The 20,032-nt window shown below is 37.6% G+C and overlaps 1 long non-coding RNA gene across 1 annotated transcript; it reads right to left on the bottom strand.

Annotated features, from left to right (window-relative positions):
• Positions 1 to 7,934: 7,934 nt before the first annotated feature.
• On the bottom strand, positions 7,935 to 11,086 carry LOC113470956. The gene is made up of 3 exons (XR_003393831.1): positions 11,049 to 11,086; positions 10,138 to 10,170; positions 7,935 to 8,079 (listed from the first exon to the last, which is right to left on the bottom strand). It is a non-coding gene; the product is annotated as an uncharacterized LOC113470956 (long non-coding RNA).
• Between the last annotated feature and the right edge of the window lie 8,946 nt (positions 11,087 to 20,032).

Genomic DNA, 20,032 nt, shown 5'->3' with positions numbered 1-20,032 from the left:
AAAAAAAGCTCGAAAATGATACAGATACAGATCTACGGTCCACAAACGCGCTTGAAAAATGATCCTTTCAAAAATAATAACACATTAGGTCGGTAGGTACTTGGTCCAATTAAAAAGGTTTTTCCTGAACTATGAACACAAGGTAGTTCAGATTTATCTTGTGAAGAGTTACCTTGAATCGTTAGGTAACATTTAATAATTAGGTACATCAACCTAATTATTTTGAGTAAGGAAAGGTGGAGAAAGAATAAGAACGAGAGTGGAGAGAAGAGAAGAAAAGGAGGTGGAGGAGGAGGTAAAAGAAGAGGAAAGGAGAACGAGAAGGAGTGAAGGAGACGATACGGTCGTATTGTCAATACCACTCTCGCATTTCTCGCATGAATCTTGTTACATTAATCTCTGCCGCAAAACCCACGTTATTTCTCTTCGTCTTCCTCCTTCTCCTCCTTTATCAAGGGTACTTGATATATTCAATCCTTACGATATCTGTTATTATGTTTGTGTGGGAAAATCCAGCACAAACTCAGGGATACACGCGCGAGAAAAACGTCAAAAATTACCTACTAGAATTTAGATGTATTTTTACTTTCCATGTTTTTTTTATATATATAATTATATATTGGAAAGCACTTTCAAAAATTGTGACAAGATTAGAAAACCCACGCGCCGTGTTTATCCCCTGTCTCTCTTTCGCAGGTATCTTTCCCTCTCCCTTATCACATTGACTTCCGAAGATTAAGGGATTTTTTGTTACGTTTCGTTGCAAGAAGAAACTCCCTGGAAACGACGGTGACGGCTTTTGCGGTACCAAATCTTTAATCCTTTAAATTATTTTGGTTCGAATCAATCAAGGGAGATCAAGGAATAAGCTGTGTACGTATTTCCGAAAGTAAATGGAAAATAATTTATCAAAAGACAATGAACTAAACACAACAGTAACGGTAGAATTATGTCCATCAATACTGTTAAAAGTTGAAGTTAAATTGTTACTGAAAAACAAATGGCACTAGCTCAATTCTGGCCCAACTCGATTATTTGGATTATTGTTCTTCTGTTTAGACCGGGGTAACACCCCGTGTATCTAGTGAGCATTCAATCCCGGTTCCACACGGGTACTAGACCTAGTAAGTATAGCTCAATCCAGCTAAACTCCGGCATTAGTATGTCACAGACAATCTTGATCAAAAAGTAGGTACAAAAAGAAAACACAAGGTGTCCTTGATGCTTTTCTTAGAATCAGTAACTTGATTAACTTGAATCACAGGTGGTAGCTCATTGAGCGTATAATCATGATCCATCAGATCAAGGATTGAGGGTAGAAGAAAATTTGACACCTGTGCTAAAAAAAAAAAAAAAAAAACGTAGGTACACAAACTTTATTCATTTTATTTTTTATCCATCAACCGTTACAGAAGAAAAAACCGTGATTAAATTTTATATTAAAATTGTTCCCTTTTTTTTTCAGTGACGCAAAGTTCTGAGAAACTTTTCCCCCCCGGAATTCGCGAATCAATAGAGGAAAGGAACGGATCGTAATATCAGTTCTGCTTCGGTCTCTATTAACCCTAATACGTAACACTCTTGTTGATCCAGGAAGGTAGCTCTTCTATTAAAGTGTCTACTAAGTGGCTATTAAAGTGGCTAAGTTGTCCTCACAAGGCTAAGTTGTCCTCACAAGGCTGAGTGCATGCACACCGTAGTCTAAGCATAGAGCCGGAAAAACATCGACCTCCTCTGCAGGGAATTAAACCCGGAACCTCCAGTGCGGAAGCCTAATGTGATACCCACTCCGCCACGGAGGTTGCTACAAAGGTATATTGTACAAAACTTCAAGTTCCTAAAGAAATGACGAGACGAGAAGCACACAACACTTCAAATCTTCATAAGATGATATTCTGTAATCCCCAGTCACAGAATCATCTTGGTGATCATTTTATAGCTAATACTTACAAAACAAGGTTCTAGTCCAAGTCAAAAAATTTATCTAGGCGTAATAATCGGGGAACGATATTTGTAACAAGCATTTAAATATGCTTAACACCAATTGAAAATTCCTTTTACTTACAAAACTAAAGAAATGACGAGAAGCACACAACACTTCAAATCTTCATAAGATGATATTCTGTAATCCCCAGTCACAGAATCATCTTGGTGATCAATTTATAGCTAATATGTACTTACAAAACAAGGTTCGAGTCCAAGTTAAGTCATAAAATTTATCTAGGTGTAATAATCGGGGAACGATATTTGTAACAAGCATTTAAATATGCTTAACACCAATTAAAAATTCCTTTTACTTACAAAAAGTAATGGTAATGTTATGTTGTGGAAACTATCCCATGTTGAGAGTAAACATAGCGAACTAAAAACGTACCAATGGGGAAATGTTACAATTGTTAAATGCTCGAGTAGAGAAAAACAAGGAGAAATTGCAATAGCAATTCAATTCATTGAGAAAGAAAACATGAGAGTTCAGAAGAGCTTTGCTGTAGAAAATAATGTCTGCAGGTACGTTGGTAAGTATACTTATACCACAATATGAATCAAGAACCATCCTACATATCTCTCCAATGTTCTATTTTAGAGCTTTTAACTCCAAAAGATACTTAAAGGTTCCTACTCTCATACCGTTCAAATTAAAATTTAAATTTCAATTCACCCATCCTCTGGGGGAAATGGGTCTTTTGGGGAAGTAACTACAAGAAACTACCATGGCTCCAAATTTTAGGCGAATTTTCCGTATTACTTATTTGGAGGCCCCAGCTATAACCGTAGGGCCCCTAAATGCCCACGGCCCCCGCGCCGCGCGGTATGATATACGCCAGTAACAAACCCATCCTCTGGGGGAAATGGGTCTTTTGGGGAAGTAACTACAAGAAACTACCATGGCTCCAAATTTTAGGCGAATTTTCCGTATTACTCATTTGAAGCCCCCAGCTATAACCGTAGGGCCCCTAAATGCCCACGGCCCCCGCGCCGCGCGGTATGATATACGCCAGTAACAAATTACTTAAATTTAAGTTCAGGGTGTTTACCTCTCTCTGGGGAGGTACATCGGACTCTGGTGTTTTGCTGAGGACTTCAGTTCCATTGAACCAGGTAACTGTGGCCTCTGGCTTGGCACCACGGACGATACACGACAGGTTGACCATTTGGCCTTGATGGGAAGGAGACTCTGCCTTGGCCATTTCCATGGCGTAGGGACGCACTGAAATCAGAAGAACAACAACAGTAAGTTATTAGACATGTGAAAATGTAGAGTCAAAAATACTTGCATTTAGAGGCACTGAAATCAGAAGAACAACAACAGTAAGTTATTAGACATGTGAAAATGTAGAGTCAAAAATACTTGCATTTAGAAGATATGCAAGTCTTACCTTGAGACTCTAGTTTAACTCCGTCTCCATACACAAAAAGCCCACACTGAGGCTTCGTAGATTTGTTAGAAGCTTAACCCATCCTTCAGGACTGTTTCCCCTTACACCAAAGCCTCTGAGTGGGCTTTTTTTATGTTACTGAGGCTTAGGTGTAGGAGCAAACAGCCCCAAAAATTGGGTTAAGCTGATACGAAGCTCTACATTGAAACACTATTTTGTGATAGTAACTATAGGCCAGTCGGCGCGCTGCGCTTCGAACTCCTGACGTTCGCGCGTCTCCCGGCACGCTTTATGTGCAGAGAAATTTTACGAAGATTTTAATAAGAGGATTTTTCCACCTAATGCAGAAGAGAGCACATTTTACATGTGAAAATGTAGAGTCAAAAATACTTGCATTTAGAAGATATGCAAGTCTTACCTTGAGACTCCAGTTTAACTCCGTCTCCATACGCAAAAAGCCCACACTGAGGCTTCGTAGATTTGTTAGAAGCTTAACCCATCCTTCAGGACTGTTTGCCCTTACACCCAAGCCTCTGAGTGGGCTTTTTTTTTGTATGTTACTGAGGCTTAGGTGTAGGAGCAAACAGCCCCAAAAATTGGGTTAAGCTGATACGAATCTCTACCTTGAAACTCTATTTTGTGATAGTAACTATAGGCCAGTCGGCGCGCCGCGCTTCGAACTCCTGACGTTCGCGCGTCTCCCGGCACGCTTTATGTGCAGAGAAGTTTTACGAAGATTTTAACAAGAGGATTTTTCCACCTAATGCAGAAGAGAGCACATTTAAAACGAAAGAGATCAAAAAAGAAAGATTTAAAATCGAGAGATGGACAGATGGAGAAGGAAAGGTAAGTCTGGTAATAGCATAAACAAAGCGAGAATAAGTATTCTAGAGCCAGATCGTCACGACAGACATGAAGGTTTTCTTGTAGTTTCTGTTTTATGATCTTCACTATCGCAGTAATGTGGGGGTTAAAATTATTACCCCCCCCCCAGAAACGTTAACATACGGCTCGTGTTTATTTTTCGTATTTGCTATTATATTACAAGACCTGTTGCAAGTAACATTTTCTGACAACTCCACTGAAGGGGAGTTCTGACAACTCCACTAAAGTGATTCAGAAGGAGTTTTGACATCTCCACTAACTTAATTAGGGAGATTTGGTAATTTCAGGTTAGATCAACATATCAAATTTGAAATTTTCTGACAACTCCACTGAAGGGGAGTTCTGACAACTCCACTAAAGTGATTCAGAAGGAGTTTTGACATCTCCACTAACTTAATTAAGGAGATTTGGTAATTTCAGGTTGGATCAACATATCAAATTTGACAACATCATTGGTTTAGATATGCTTTATCCTGACAATCCTATGTAGGCATATTTTTCCACATTTCAAGTCCTCTTCTCTCTCTCTCCTCCTCCTCCTTATTCTGTGGCGTCTTTTTTGCATAAGATTTTCACAGTAAGAAGAGCCACCAATATAGTTTTTTTTTTTGCTGTGGTTTTAATATTTTTTACCCCCACAATATTTCTGTTGTTTTGTAGACTGCCATAATTTTCTATATGAACTTCGCCTCTCTCTCTTTCGTGTGCCATTTTTCTTTTCTTCTCCTTTATTTATCGTCATTTTCATATTTTCTTTTACTGCTTTCCATACTGTCACCATAGTTAAAAAGTACATTACTTCTGTAAGGAAAACTTGGTAAAGTTTGAGAATTACTTACGAAGTTCTTTTTTCGAAAAGTTGAAAAATATATGTTTTTTTTTTCAAGCTAACTTACTCTCCTTTTATTTCTTTCCCTTTCATGTGTTAGGTATGTAGTAGCATAATATTTCCCTTTTGAGCCCAAAAAGTATTGAGTGAAATCAGGAATTATTCGGCGTTGGAGATGGTATTTTAATGATTAAAAGCAGACTTCCTACGTATACCAAATTAGCATGGTGAATTTATCGGAGATAGTAAGGTATTCCATACCTCGGCTGGGATTGAACCCACGCCCTCCTGTTTACCAGGCGAGCGCCTTGACCACTACACTACCGAGGCAGGATTAAAAGCAGACTTCCTACGTATACCAAATTAGCCTGGTGAATTTATCGGATCTTTATGTTTCAGTATGTTTCACACATATTTAAGGTGATACAACTATATCCAGTTATTTTTGCGCCTAACAATACTGACTTGGAAAATTTTTTTTTCAGTGCAAGTAAGCCTGGTGAATTTATCGAAGAGAGTGAGAAATATTATTGTCAATGAAAAATTTAGTAAATACCGTACCAAAAGTTTGGTGAATTGCCGATAGATAGGACTATTGTTATAGCAGATCAAAGAGTTAAAGGTCAGAGCACAAGAACGCTCAATGAATATCAAAACTGTCAACAACAAAACAAACCTCTCCCTCTCCCACAGGTGACACATCCCGTAAAATAAAACGCTAAAAGGTCGACGGGAGACGAAAATTATTACATTTGAATGTTGAAACACACAATCTTGAATACTGCAGCCTTTGTAACCAGGATTAGTGGGAGGTCTGTTCGTAATCCTGTGATTTACAATTTTGAGCCTTTGACTAACTGTGCGGTACAACGTATGCTTCATCAACTTGGAAAATATCGGGGCCTACTACAATTATATACGGTTGGAGGGTTCTGCCTAGAGTCGTATAGGTATTTTTCCTTTCGTAATTGGATGACCTCACCTATTTGGGAACTAGCCTTTACGTGGGTGATAAAGCCATTCTGTACCTCGGATCTAGAGGGCTTCCAATATTTACATATCTGCTTTCTTTGCCTTTGAAGGCGGAATGGCGATCAGTTGGGGAAGGAGGTAGATTGCAGCTACAGACTTTGGATCACTTCTGATTGAAACTGAAAGCAACAAAGTAGGTACAAGATAGAAAAAAATCTGGCGTCACCACATTCGAGCAGGATAAACAAGGTATATTCTATTCTGATAGCCAGACTGTTGGAAGAGACAAGAAGAGCGTTTTCAGTGTTAAACGGTGAAATCGCTTTCTAGATTCAAGATATTGGTCAAGATCAATCAATGAGATTAGGATTAGCCATTCTCCAACAGATATCATTGGAGCTAGAGTACGTGAAGAATGAGGCATACTAGTTCTGAATTCAAACAAATAGGTGGTATGTTTGTACCTATAACTATTCTGCAGTACTATCAATAAGGTATTTGGAATTTTATTTTTAGAGAGGAAAAACAATGGTCTTGGTTCTAGGTGCAATTAAATCTAACACACTCAGCATCTAACACACTCAGCATCTAACACACTCAGCAGAGCAAACAAGGTATATTCTATTCTGATAGCCAGACTGTTGGAAGAGACAAGAAGAGCGTTTTCAGTGCTAAACGGTGAAATCGCTTTCTAGGTTCAAGATATTAGTCAAGATCAATCAATGAGATTAGCCATTTTCCAACAGATATCATTGGAGCTAGAGTACGTGAAGAATGAGACATACTAGCCTAGAATCAAGCAGAGCATACTTTCAGGTTTGCAAACTAGGGGATACTGGACAAAATTCATAAATCACGACAGCAAAAGGACACCTACCTGACTCACCTAAATGAAGACAGGACTAAATTTGAACGAATCCTATGACAACCAAATAAAAGTAAATAAAACTGTCATGATACCCAGTGGTTGTGGCTAAAGCAGAACCCTGTATGTGAAATTGAACATCCAAGTAATATGTGAAAACACTTCCACTCAAAATACAATGTAGATACAAAACTTTTCTTTCCAAGTTAATTTCTAAAGTTGTGTTGCCTCTGCAGCTACACCATGTGTAACCACAATTTTTTCCCCCTTTTCAAGAAAATCCACTTACGCCAAAGCATCTCTAATGCTTAGTATTTACTTATTTTTTAATGAACGCAATTAGACGGCAATTTCCCTCTTATTCAAGTGTAGACAAAACCTCAAGTTCTTCCGTTTGGGGTATTTAATGGTTTTATTATTACAACTGGGGGGGCATATGAGATTCTGATATCAACCTGGGACACTGAGGAAATTTTCAACGATGGTTATGAAATATGAATGCAATATGTTTCATAAGTTAGTAAAATGCTCTTACTAAAGTCACCAAAGCAGATTTTCTTCTGAAGAGCTTGGGGTATTTAATGGTTTTATTATTACAACTGGGGGGGCATATGAGATTCTGATATCAACCTGGGACACTGAGGAAATTTTCAACGAAGGTTATGAAATATGAATGCAATATGTTTCATAAGTTAGTAAAATGCTCTTACTAAAGTCACCAAGACCGCCACGGAGGTTGCTACAAAGGTATATTGTACAAAACTTCAAGTTCCTAAAGAAATGACGAGAAGCACACAACACTTCAAATCTTCTTAAGATGATATTCTGTAATCTCCAGTCGCAGAATCATCTTGGTGATCAATTTATAGCTAATACTTACAAAACAAGGTTCGAGTCCAAGTTAAGTCATAAAATTTATCTAGGTGTAATAATTGGGGAACGATATTTGTAACAAGCATTTAAATATGCTTAACACCATTTAGAAATTCCTTTTACTTACAAAACACTTCCAGACGATCCTCTTTGCGAAGTGATCCCTCATTCTTGAGTTCCTTGACCGGATTGGTGGCTTCACAACTGAACGTGACGTCATTTTCGAAGCGGCTGGCGAAGAACTGCAACGTGCTGACAGTATCATAGGTCCCGTCACCCTGAGAACAAAACCGAAGACAGGAATTAAAGCAGGAGGAATCAATAAGATCGTTATATCACGGACTACTAAACAACGAAACAATCCATCAACAACAACAAAATACCTATCTCCCTCAATCATTTCACAATTCCTCCATAGTAGTGGAATAGTTAACTTCGAAAGTTAGTTTAAAGTTTATAAATGAAGAATGTAGATCAGTAAGATGGCACTACAAGACTCTGAGGGTCGAATGGGGCCGATTATAACCACAAGAATAAAGTGGTCTATGTAACACCATTAGGATTTTGAATAATTGAAGAAGAGAAGGAAAATTCATACTGAGGTAGACGTAAGTAACTATCTGAGACATTATTTTTGATTCTGGATGCAAATTTAGAAACCACCTTCACCACGAGGTAAAATTCGGAATTGTTCTAGAACATTTTCCAGTTCTGTTTTAATATTTAAAACTCTTCCCTTTTGCTCTGTTGTTCCCTCTTTTTCTCCAACTTCTTCTTCCCTCCAACCTCGTCCTTTAAACCCTCCGCATCTATCACTCTCCTTCTCATTCCTATTTAAAGCACCTAGGTATCTCTTTCTCTTCCTCTCTTACTGTTCCCACACAACTCTGTTCTTACGAATATGAAACGAAGAAAACGGTGCTCACCACAGAGAACTGAGAACACACAGAGGAAAAGAAATACCTATGGTGCACGAAATTAACTGTGGGGGTGTTCAAATTAGATGAGAATGCATGTTCAAAGTGTCTGAGATCCGTGCAACACATGGTGTTTTAGTGGAAGCAACTTGCAGAGGGCAACTGAGAGGGAGGCGGTTTTAGATTCAGGCGCCAGGGGCTTAGTTTAAGGCAGGTAAGTAAATGTGAAGGAAATTTGACCCAAGACATCAAATCGCGTGAAGTTCAAGATAGATGCACTTCATCATAACGCCGCGAACTCCATTGGATAACTTTTTGGGTGGTAAATCAGTTGGAAAATCTCCAATTAAGTAATTTAGGAAAACCTGCCATAGATGATCAGTTCATCAGTGTCAACTCTTTCAAACCATTATATGTATGTAGTAAAAACTAGGGACAAATTTCGACCCGAGACTGTTTTGCAAAAGCTGATAGGCCGCTACGATATTTTATGACTTGGTTTTAAGGAGAGGGTCTCCTCCTAAAACAAGCCCGGAGACACCACCAAGAAATGCGCTCGCTCAAGAGAGGGAATCATCTCAAGTGAAAATAATCGAGATGGAGAGAAAAGTTGCGAAAGTATTGTGGTGCACTGTGGTGTAGCTGGTGCAGTGGTTGTGAGATTAAAATTCAGTCAGGACTCAGAGAGAGCTCAGGATCTGATGAGATGAGAAACTTGAAGAGTTTGACAGGCATGGAGGAGAGAGGAGGGAGTTGAGTGGAAGAGAACGGATCTGAGAAGAAGAGGAAAAAAAAGGGTATGAAGATTGGAGGTGGAGAAGGAGAGAAGAGGGGGAAAGAGAGAGAGAGAGAGAGAGAGAGAGAGAGAGAGAGAGAGAGAGGTGATAAGAAAGGGAGAGAGAGCTTCCTATAGGATGTAATAGGGCAAATAGGAAAAGAAACAGAAAGAGACAGAGAAAGATAGGGAGTGAAAGAAGAGGAACGAGAAGAGGGAGAAAGTAGCTTGAGAAGCAGGAGAGCAAGGACAGAGGAGTGAGGCATGGGAGGGAGGGGGAGGAGTGCATTATGGAGAGGAAGACTTGAAGAGTACATGTGCATCATGGGAAAAGGCATGATTGAACAGGAGCTACAAGGGTAGGGTGAAACTATACATATAAATTGTGCAGGGAAAACATATTGAGGTTCTGGGGAGGAGTGCATTATGGAGAGGAAGACTTGAAGAGTGCAGGTGCATCATGGGAAAAGGCATGATTGAACAGGAGTTACAAGGGTAAGGTGCTAAGGTGAAACTACACATGGAAATTGTGCAGGGAAAACATAATATTGAGGTTCGGATGGGCGAGGTGCAAAGTGGTGATTGGATTGTAATTTCGTGCAACGGCCCTCCTGGTCAAGTTACTAATAGAAATGAATACTTACGTTGGAAACTACCCTCGTGTTCAGTTTTCTCCTCTGGAAAGGGGTAAGAGCAGCATGGAAGCAACATAAATAATGTTAAGTTAGTAAACGAAGTATCTCAAGATTAATAAAAAGTTAAAAATCGTATTATGAATTTATGATGCGTTTCCACTCACTCGGGATTTGCCGATCGCCATGATCTGTTAAACAAATGGAAACAGATTATGCCGAGGGAGTGGAAACGCACCTTTAAGTAATGCCAGTAATTTACTGGCTGTTAACTGGATTTTGGGTGTCATTCACAGTGTCTTTATCAGGATAAACCAGATATTAGGAGCATACAAATGGTTAGTAAGTAAACGAAGTATATTAAGATAAAAAAAAATAAAAATAAAATAGTATTATGATGCCTTTCCACTCACTCGGGATTTCCACTCTTTATCAGGATAAACCGATAAACCAGATATTAAGAGCATACGAATTATTACAAATCAAAAAGTATGGTATGTACCTACCTTTATATTAGAATACGAGTTGGAAAGCTGTCAAACTTTCAAAACTTGGAGGTTAAAAAATGTTACTCCGAACTTTTTTTTATGCCAGTTGCAGACCTATCGTAAAACCAAGTGAACAATGTCATGAAAGGTGAAAGTTGATAAAAAAATAATAATAATCTGGTGTGAACATTGTACGACTTTTTATTACCAGTCTGATGGATGAATAACATGTACCTACCTTTATATTAGAATAATTGGAAAGCTGTCAAACTTTCAAAACTTGGAGGTTAAAAAAATGTTACTCCGAACTTTTTTTTATGCCAGTTGCAGACCTATCGTAAACCAAGTGAACAATGTCATGAAAGGTGAAAGTTGATAAAAAAATAATAATAATCTGGTGTGAACATTATACGAGAATAAACAAAATGAACTTACATGAGAATGGCTTGTTTGCTTGATCCCCAAATAGCGCTGAAACAAAAATAAAATCAAATGTAAATTGACAAACAAATCAATATAATTCGGTAGACATGTAAAGCTTACAAATTTGAATCTGAAATAAGATCAAGACCTTTTTCAAGTCAAACGTTACTATAATTATATAGAATTATCCTTTTATCTGCTAAGAACAGAAAGCATTAACAAATTGTTTCCCCTTTTACCATTTCCCCTTCTGATGCAGATCCGACATTACTATTGTTCAGAATCCACCGTAAATCCAAAGGCCTAAATCTAAATTTGTTCTTCTTTCCTTTGTTTCAACATTCGGATGCTAAGGTAGACTTTTCCCTCTCTATTTTTTATTTAATGAAAGGGTTTTGAAAGCTTAGCAAAGTTATTTTGGTATAGAAAAAAAGTTAGCCACTAATTAAGATTAACTCTTTTCCCTGTTATAAAAATTCCCTCCCCTACTGGTCTTTCTCCCTGTCCTTACCTGTGAATGCGAGGGACTTTTTTCCTCCTCTACATTGCAAATAATAAATCCTGAGCTTCCGTTTTATTTATCAGGGATTGTTTTTACTTTTTTTTCTAAAAAGAAGAAAAAACAAGAGAAACCCTATTCATCTCATCTCAGGGACGGCTCAGGTGAATGGGACGGAGAGGGAGAAAGATTTTTTTTTTTGCGTTTTTTAAAGATACCTTTAGGGATGATTATTTACCTAGATATATTAATGGGGTTTCATATACCTACATAGTAAGATCAGACCGGAATCAATTCAATTTAAACGTGTACAATTTTATAACATCCCTCGAGACCGAAAATACTTAATTCCAAGAGCCGCCATTATGCATGCCCCAAGATTTTTTTTCATCCGGATGCTTGTTTTTTGTGCTATATTTTTTAATTAACTGCTTAGTAATGCTAATGGAAAGAGAAAAGAGTTTGAAATATAATATAATCAAATGAGATTATAACTTTGCCGAGTCTATACAACAACGGCTTTCTGAACAAACAGATAAACATAACCTCTACGACGGAACGTTAACTAACGTGTGAAGGAATACAAATAACCTCCAGTAAAAAAAAGGGCGGCTGAAAAAGCATTGCATGTTAGACGTAAAGATTTTTCTGAAACTAAATAACTACTAAATAAATAAAAAGTTCAACACCATACAAGGGTTTACTGAGCTCAGAAAAAGTGAATTGGACCTAGTCATAATAATACATAATCTCTAGTATAGAAATTAACTAAACAACATATTTAATTAATAATAAACTATGAAAAAAGTTATACCTATACAAAATAGTTCACTGCCAAAGCCTCAAAGAGTAACTGTTACTCTACCGTCTCCCCTTGTTTTCCCTGACCTGCAACACCCTGTATATCTGACTAATAAGATCTCTTTCCACGCACAGGTATTACGTAGCTACCCTGTATGCGTTAGACGAAACAATGTAAAATTGAAAACACCTGCCAAGATATATCTACGTAATGTATGCATGCACACAACATTTTAAAACTCTCAAAAGTGACACTTTCCAGCGTGTAGGTAGAAGTACTGGAGACGTGAACAACTTGGAAAAAACTCCGCTGCAAAGTTATGGGAGACGAGAATATTATACATAACTTTAAGGAACACACACATTCAGGGCGGCAGATAATCCACTGCCTGGGCAATTAAATCCCTGATATGTTATTAAACCCATAAAATACACGAGACCTAGTTTAGACTGCTGGGGTAAAGGGACTTTTTAGTCTCATTCGAGCAGGATAAACAATGCAAAGTTATGGGAGACGAGAATATTATACATAACTTTAAGGAACACACACATTCAGGGCGGCAGATAATCCACTGCCTGGGCAATTATACCCCTGATATGTTATTAAACCCATAAACACGAGACCCTATTTAGACTGCTAGACGAGAATATTATACATAACTTTAAGGAACACACACATTCAGGGCGGCAGATAATCCACTGCCTGGGCAATTAAATCCCTGATATGTATGTTATTAAACCCATAACACGAGACCTAGTTTAGACTGCTGGGGTAAAGGGACTTTTTAGTCTCATTCGAGCAGGATAAACAAGGTATATTCTATTCTGATAGCCAGACTGTTGGAAGAGACAAGAAGAGCGTTTTCAGTGCTAAACGGTGAAATCGCTTTCTAGATTCAAGATATTAGTCAAGATCAATCAATGAGATTAGGATTAGCCATTCTCCAACAGATATCATTGGAGCTAGAGTACGTGAAGAATGAGGCATAGGTACTAGCCTAGAATCAAGCAGAGCATACTTTCAAGTTTGCAAACTAGGGGATACTGGACAAAATTCATAGATCACGACAGCAAAAGGACACCTACCTGACTCACCTAAATGAAGGTAGGAGTAGTCAAGATCAATCAATGAGATTAGGATTAGCCATTCTCCAACAGATATCATTGGAGCTAGAGTACGTGAAGAATGAGGCATACTAGCCTAGAATCAAGCAGAGCATACTTTCAGGTTTGCAAACTAGGGGATACTGGACAAAATTCATAGGGGAAACTGTGCGGGACGGGGGAGTCTGAATTGTGTTGGCAAGATAACAAAATGCCCGGCATTTCAGTGATTTTGTTTTTAATCCGGATGCCATTTTGAACGAATATAACACACAAGTGTCACCGAATCCATTCCAAATAATACTTTACGTTCTGAATTCAACTGTGCGGGACGGGGGAGTCTGAATTGTGTTGGCAAGATAACAAAATGCCCGGCATTTCAGTGATTTTGTTTTTAATCCGGATGCCGTTTTGAACGAATATAACACAAGTGTCACCGAATCCATTCCAATTAATACTTTACGTTCTGAATTTAAACAAATAGGTGGTATGTTTGTACCTATAACTATTCTGCAGTACTATCAATAAGGTATTTGGAATTTTATTTTTAGAGAGGAAAAACAATGGTCTTGGTTCTAGGTGCAATTAAATCTAACACACTCAGCATCTAACACACTCAGCAGTCTGTATTGTAAGGTTGCCAGACATAATTAGCACTACTTGCACTGTAATTATCTTCGTTGTACAAATCATGAAAACCTTCTCAAAGCTCCAAAGTAGGTACCTACCTATACAGACATTAAATATATACCTAACTATTTTTTGCTAGATCCTAAAATGAACCATTTGGATACCTATGTATTGTGAGTAGTTCTTCAGGGGCGGACTCAAGCTCAGAACGTTCTCCAAGGAGTATTTCAACTGACTCTACATAAGTACCATCGGAAAAATGTTTCAATCGTGCATACTCGGTTTTAAATTTGTCAAATAGAGTTCTGTCTAAAAATATGGAATCATACAGGAATTTCTCAAGTTTACGAGGTAAATTACTCCAGTAGCTTTCTTGACTTGGCGGGACGGGAAAAAAAAATTCTTAAAACAAGTGTCAACCGCTTCTAAAAACAAATTCAACAGGTATTTTGTGTCATCTATTTCAACGTATGCTTCATCAACTTGGAAAATATCGGGGCATATACGGTTGGAGGGTTCTGCCTAGAGTCGTGTAGGTACTTTTCCTTTCGTAATTGGATGACCTCACCTATTTGGGGAACTACCTTTTACGTGGGTGATAAATCCATCCTGTACCTCGGATCTAGAGGGCTTCCAATATTTACATATCTGCTTTCTTTGCCTTTGAAGGCGGAATGGCGATCAGTTGGGGAAGGAGGTAGATTGCAGCTACAGACTTTGGATCACTTCTGATTGAAACTGAAAGCAACAAAGTAGGTACAAGATAGAGAAAAAAATCTGGCGTCACCAATCGAAATGAATTTCCCATTTTTGGTGCTTCCCCTATTGGCGAAAGAACATGGAAAAATTAAAATTTTAAAAGGCCATAGCTCCGGCCCTGATTGAGCTCAAACTTGTACCAAAGTTCTACGTTTTGTAATACCTTTGTTTTGATGTATCAGAAGTAGAGGATTCTCATTTAAGATTTTAAAGTTGACCCCCCTGGGGCCGCCCCTGATAGTGCCGAAAAATTGAGATCCCCTTAAAATAGGTTCCCCTTGAAAATAAAGAAATTAGGATTTTTCCAAATTCTAAACGGTTCTCGAGTTTTCAGGGGTGGCAACTTTTTTTTAAACACTCTGTATGAGGGTATTAACTTAATAAGTATGCTTTTAACTTAAGTAAAAAAAAATCAAATTGAAAGCTAGGTTGACCCCCCATGTTATTAAAAATTCAAGATATCCAGCACCGGAGCGCTCCTAACTGTGTTGTAGACACGGGCGGAACTTGGAGGAAGAACAAGACTTAGTAACTACTTCTGATGAAGCAGATTATGTTCGAAACAAAAGCAAACTGGATGCAAGTACAAGTGCTAAGGGGGTTCTCTCGTTTTCTAGAGCCATACAAGATATGAAAGATAATTGTCTGATGGGAATGCTGGTTGGTGCACAATATGAGATAGACAATACTGATACTCGACATAAGGTATACAGATACAGAACATCTCCTATGTGGAGTACCTACTAGCATTAGTGGTAATGGTAATGTTATGTTGTGGAAACTATCCCATGTTGAGAGTAAACATAGCGAACTAAAAACGTACCAATGGGGAAATGTTACAATATACAGATACAGAACATCTCCTATGTGGAGTACCTACTAGCATTAGTGGTAATGGTAATGTTATGTTGTGGAAACTATCCCATGTTGAAAGTAAACATAGCGAACTAAAAACGTACCAATGGGGAAATGTTACAATTGTTAAATGCTCGAGTAGAGAAAAACAAGGAAAAATTGCAATAGCAATTCAATTCATTGAGAAAGAAAACATGAGAGTTCAGAAGAGCTTTGCTGTAGAAAATAATGTCTGCAGGTACGTTGGTAAGTATACTTATACCACAATATGAATCAAGAATATCTCTATCTATTTTAGAGCTTTTAACTCCTAAAGATACTTAAAGGTACCTACTCTCATACCGTTCAAATCTCCCGATTTTGAAAATTTGGACCGATTGCAATACTTTCATTACTAGTATAGCTCCGCTATACTGTAGTAATAGAAAGTAAAAAAGGGCGGCTGAAAAAGCATTGCATGTTAGACGTAAAGATTTTTCTGAAACTAAATAACTACTAAATAAATAAAAAGTTCAACACCATACAAGGGTTTACTGAGCTCAGAAAAAGTGAATTACACCTAGTCATAATAATACATAATCTTTAGTATAGAAATTAACTAAACAACATATTTAATTAATAATAAACTTTGAAAAAAGTTATAACTATACAAAATAGTTCACTGCCAAAGCCTCAAAGAGTAACTGTTGTTCTACCGTCTCCCCTTGTTTTCCCTGACCTGCAACACCCTGTATATCTGACTAATAAGATCTCTTTCCACGCACAGGTATTACGTAGCCACCCTGTATGCGTTAGACGAAACAATGTAAAATTGAAAACACCTGCCAAGATATATCTACGTAATGTATGCATGCACACAACATTTTAAAATTCTCAAAAGTGACACTTTCCAGCGTGTAGGTAGAAGTACTGGAGACGTGAACAACTTGGAAAAAACTCCGCTGCAAAGTTATGGGAGACGAGAATATTATACATAACTTTAAGGAACACACACATTCAGGGCGGCAGATAATCCACTGCCTGGGCAATTATACCCCTGATATGTTATTAAACCCATAAACACGAGACCCTATTTAGACTGCTAGGGTAAAGGGACTTTTTAGTCTCATTCGAGCAGGATAAACAAGGTATATTCTATTCTGATAGCCAGACTGTTGGAAGAGACAAGAAGAGCGTTTTCAGTGCGAAATCGTAAACGGTGAAATCGCTTTCTAGATTCAAGATATTGGTCAAGATCAATCAATGAGATTAGGATTAGCCATTCTCCAACAGATATCATTGGAGCTAGAGTACGTGAAGAATGAGGCATACTAGACTAGCCTAGAATCAAGCAGAGCATACTTTCAGGTTTGCAAACTAGGGGATACTGGACAAAATTCATAGGGGACACGACAGCAAAAGGACACCTACCTGACTCACCTAAATGAAGACAGGACTAAATTTGAACGAATCCTATGACAACCAAATAAAAGTAAATAAAACTGTCATGATACCCAGTGGTTGTGGCTAAAGCAGAACCCTGTATGTGAAATTGAACATCCAAGTAATATGTGAAAACACTTCCACTCAAAATACAATGTAGATACAAAACTTTTCTTTCCAAGTTAATTTCTAAAGTTGTGTTGCCTCTGCAGCTACACCATGTGTAACCACAATTTTTTCCCCCTTTTCAAGAAAATCCACTTACGCCAAAGCATCTCTAATGCTTAGTATTTACTTATTTTTTAATGAACGCAATTAGACGGCAATTTCCCTCTTATTCAAGTGTAGACAAAACCTCAAGTTCTTCCGTTTGGGGTATTTAATGGTTTTATTATTACAACTGGGGGGGCATATGAGATTCTGATATCAACCTGGGACACTGAGGAAATTTTCAACGAAGGTTATGAAATATGAATGCAATATGTTTCATAAGTTAGTAAAATGCTCTTACTAAAGTCACCAAGAAGATTTTCTTCTGAAGAGGTAGTGAAGAACAAGTTTCGCGGACATGAGAATTTTAATGAAAGAAAAGTAGTAGAAAAGAAAAAGGTGACAGCAAAAATGAATGATATTCCCCCTTATTACCAAAAAATTCTGAACAAGTTTAGGAGAAGCGACTCCTAATCTGTGACCCCCAGAATAAGGAACAGTGAAGGTCTGCAGTGCAACTTCTACTTTTGGGCACAAGTAACATGAGTGAAGGTTATGAAATATGAATGCAATATGTTTCATAAGTTAGTAAAATGCTCTTACTAAAGTCACCAAAGCAGATTTTCTTCTGAAGAGGTAGTGAAGAACAAGTTTCGCGGACATGAGAATTTTAATGAAAGAAAAGTAGTAGAAAAGAAAAAGGTGACAGCAAAAATGAATGATATTCCCCCTTATTACCAAAAAATTCTGAACAAGTTTAGGAGAAGCGACTCCTAATCTGTGACCCCCAGAATAAGGAACAGTGAAGGTCTGCAGTCCAACTTCTACTTTTGGGCACAAGTAACATGAGTAACAAAAGAAGATAATTCAAGAGCTGTGACATTTCTCATGATTTCACTTTTACATGAGTACATGAGTAACAAAAGAAGATAATTCAAGAGCTGTGACATTTCTCATGATTTCACTTTACGGTGAGATTATTGAAAGAATAGTATGAGATCGTGTAAAATATTATTTTGATGTTGGGTTATGGTGAAAGTTGGGAACCTCTGACCTAAAGATAAGGTGCCACGGCATAGAAAAAGTACCTCGACAATACTTTTCAGTAACTTTCTTTTTTTCGTTCATAATTTTCAAAGTAATTTTCCCAAGTTTTAAATGTTTAAACAGAAAATCCGAAATGAAGTACGGGGCGCGTAATAGAGGTATGCGAGTTCGCTCATTAACATAGTGAAATTTTTATGAAAAATGGAAATTGTTTCGGAAAGTTTTTTCTCTTTCACTTCCCGGTGAAATGGTGAATAGCATTAAAATTAAAAAAAGAAAAGAAAATAGTTTACAAATTTCTATTTTCCGTTTTAATAATGCATGGAAGGTGACAGAAAAACTTACTGAGGGAAAAATAAAACTCAATTTACATTCAAATTGCCAACCGAAATGCTGCAAAGCGGTTTTACAGGATTGTAGATCTCGACTTTAAAGGAAAAATGAGATTATTAAAATTGTGTCAGAGTTAGTCACTTGAAACTTGTCTTTGACCTTTATATTATAAGGTCATTGCACTCATTATAGGCGTATCATATACATATCTAATACTCCTGAGGAGAGAATTTAAAAGGTCAGAAATTCAGAATCCGTTGAGTAACCCCAGAAACTCTACTTCTGAAGTTCCACACTTTCTAAAAGACCGTGTTCTAGCCTTCAACTCTATTCTAAGTGTGCTACACACATATATGAAGGATGCAGCACAATTATATAAAATTTTTAAAAAAGCTTGGGCGAATATTGCAAGCTCATTTGTCTGGGAAGAACTTAAGGAAGGATATGTAGGAGAAATTAGTAGAGGAAAGCGGAAAAGAAAATGAAGTATTGTACCTAAAACCCCATGTTATTAAAAATTCAAGATATCCAGCACCGGAGCGCTCCTAACTGTGTTGTAGACACGGGCGGAACTTGGAGGAAGAACAGGAGAAATTAGTAGAGGAAAGCGGAAAAGAAAATGAAGTATTGTACCTAAAACCCCATGTTATTAAAAATTCAAGATATCCAGCACCGTAGCGCTCCTAACTGTGTTGTATACATGGGCGGAACTTGGAGGAAGAACAAGTAACTACTTTTGATGAAGCAGATTATGTTTGAAACAAAAGCAAACTGGATGCAAGTACAAGTGCTAAGGGGGTTCTCTCGTTTTCTACTATCGACGATTTATGGTAAATCAGAAAAAAAGAGAAAAAATTCTAACCTTGCTACCTAAAAGACAATAAAAAGAGTGGAATGACTGCTGAAGATGTATCTAGACGGAATACTATGTCCTTCAAGTGCACTTGTTATAAAAATCCTTGAAAGAAACCTATTTGGAGGAAAATCTTCCTAGCATCAAAATGAATATGTTCGTCCTTCTTGATGGAGGAAGTGTGTTATTCCTTCATCATGGAGGAAGAATTACAAAATGCTTCTAACCTTGCTACCTAAAAGACAATAAAAAGAGTGGAATGACTGCCGAAGATGTATCTAGGTGGAATACTATGTCCTTCAAGTGCAATAAAAATCCTTGAAAGAAACCTATTTGGAGGAAAATCTTCCTAGCATCAAAATGAATATGTTCTTCCTTCTTGATGGAGGAAGTGTGTTATTCCTTCTTCAGGGAAAGTTCAATCTCCTTCTTGTAGGTGCTTTCCAGTTCACTTGTCAAGATGTAAACTCTTCCTTTTTCCTG

The sequence above is a fragment of the Diaphorina citri genome, unplaced genomic scaffold (assembly GCF_000475195.1).
Source record: "Diaphorina citri unplaced genomic scaffold, Diaci psyllid genome assembly version 1.1 scaffold1960, whole genome shotgun sequence".
Classification (NCBI taxonomy): Eukaryota; Metazoa; Arthropoda; class Insecta; order Hemiptera; family Psyllidae; genus Diaphorina; species Diaphorina citri.
This window is presented reverse-complemented; position numbering and strand designations above follow the sequence as displayed.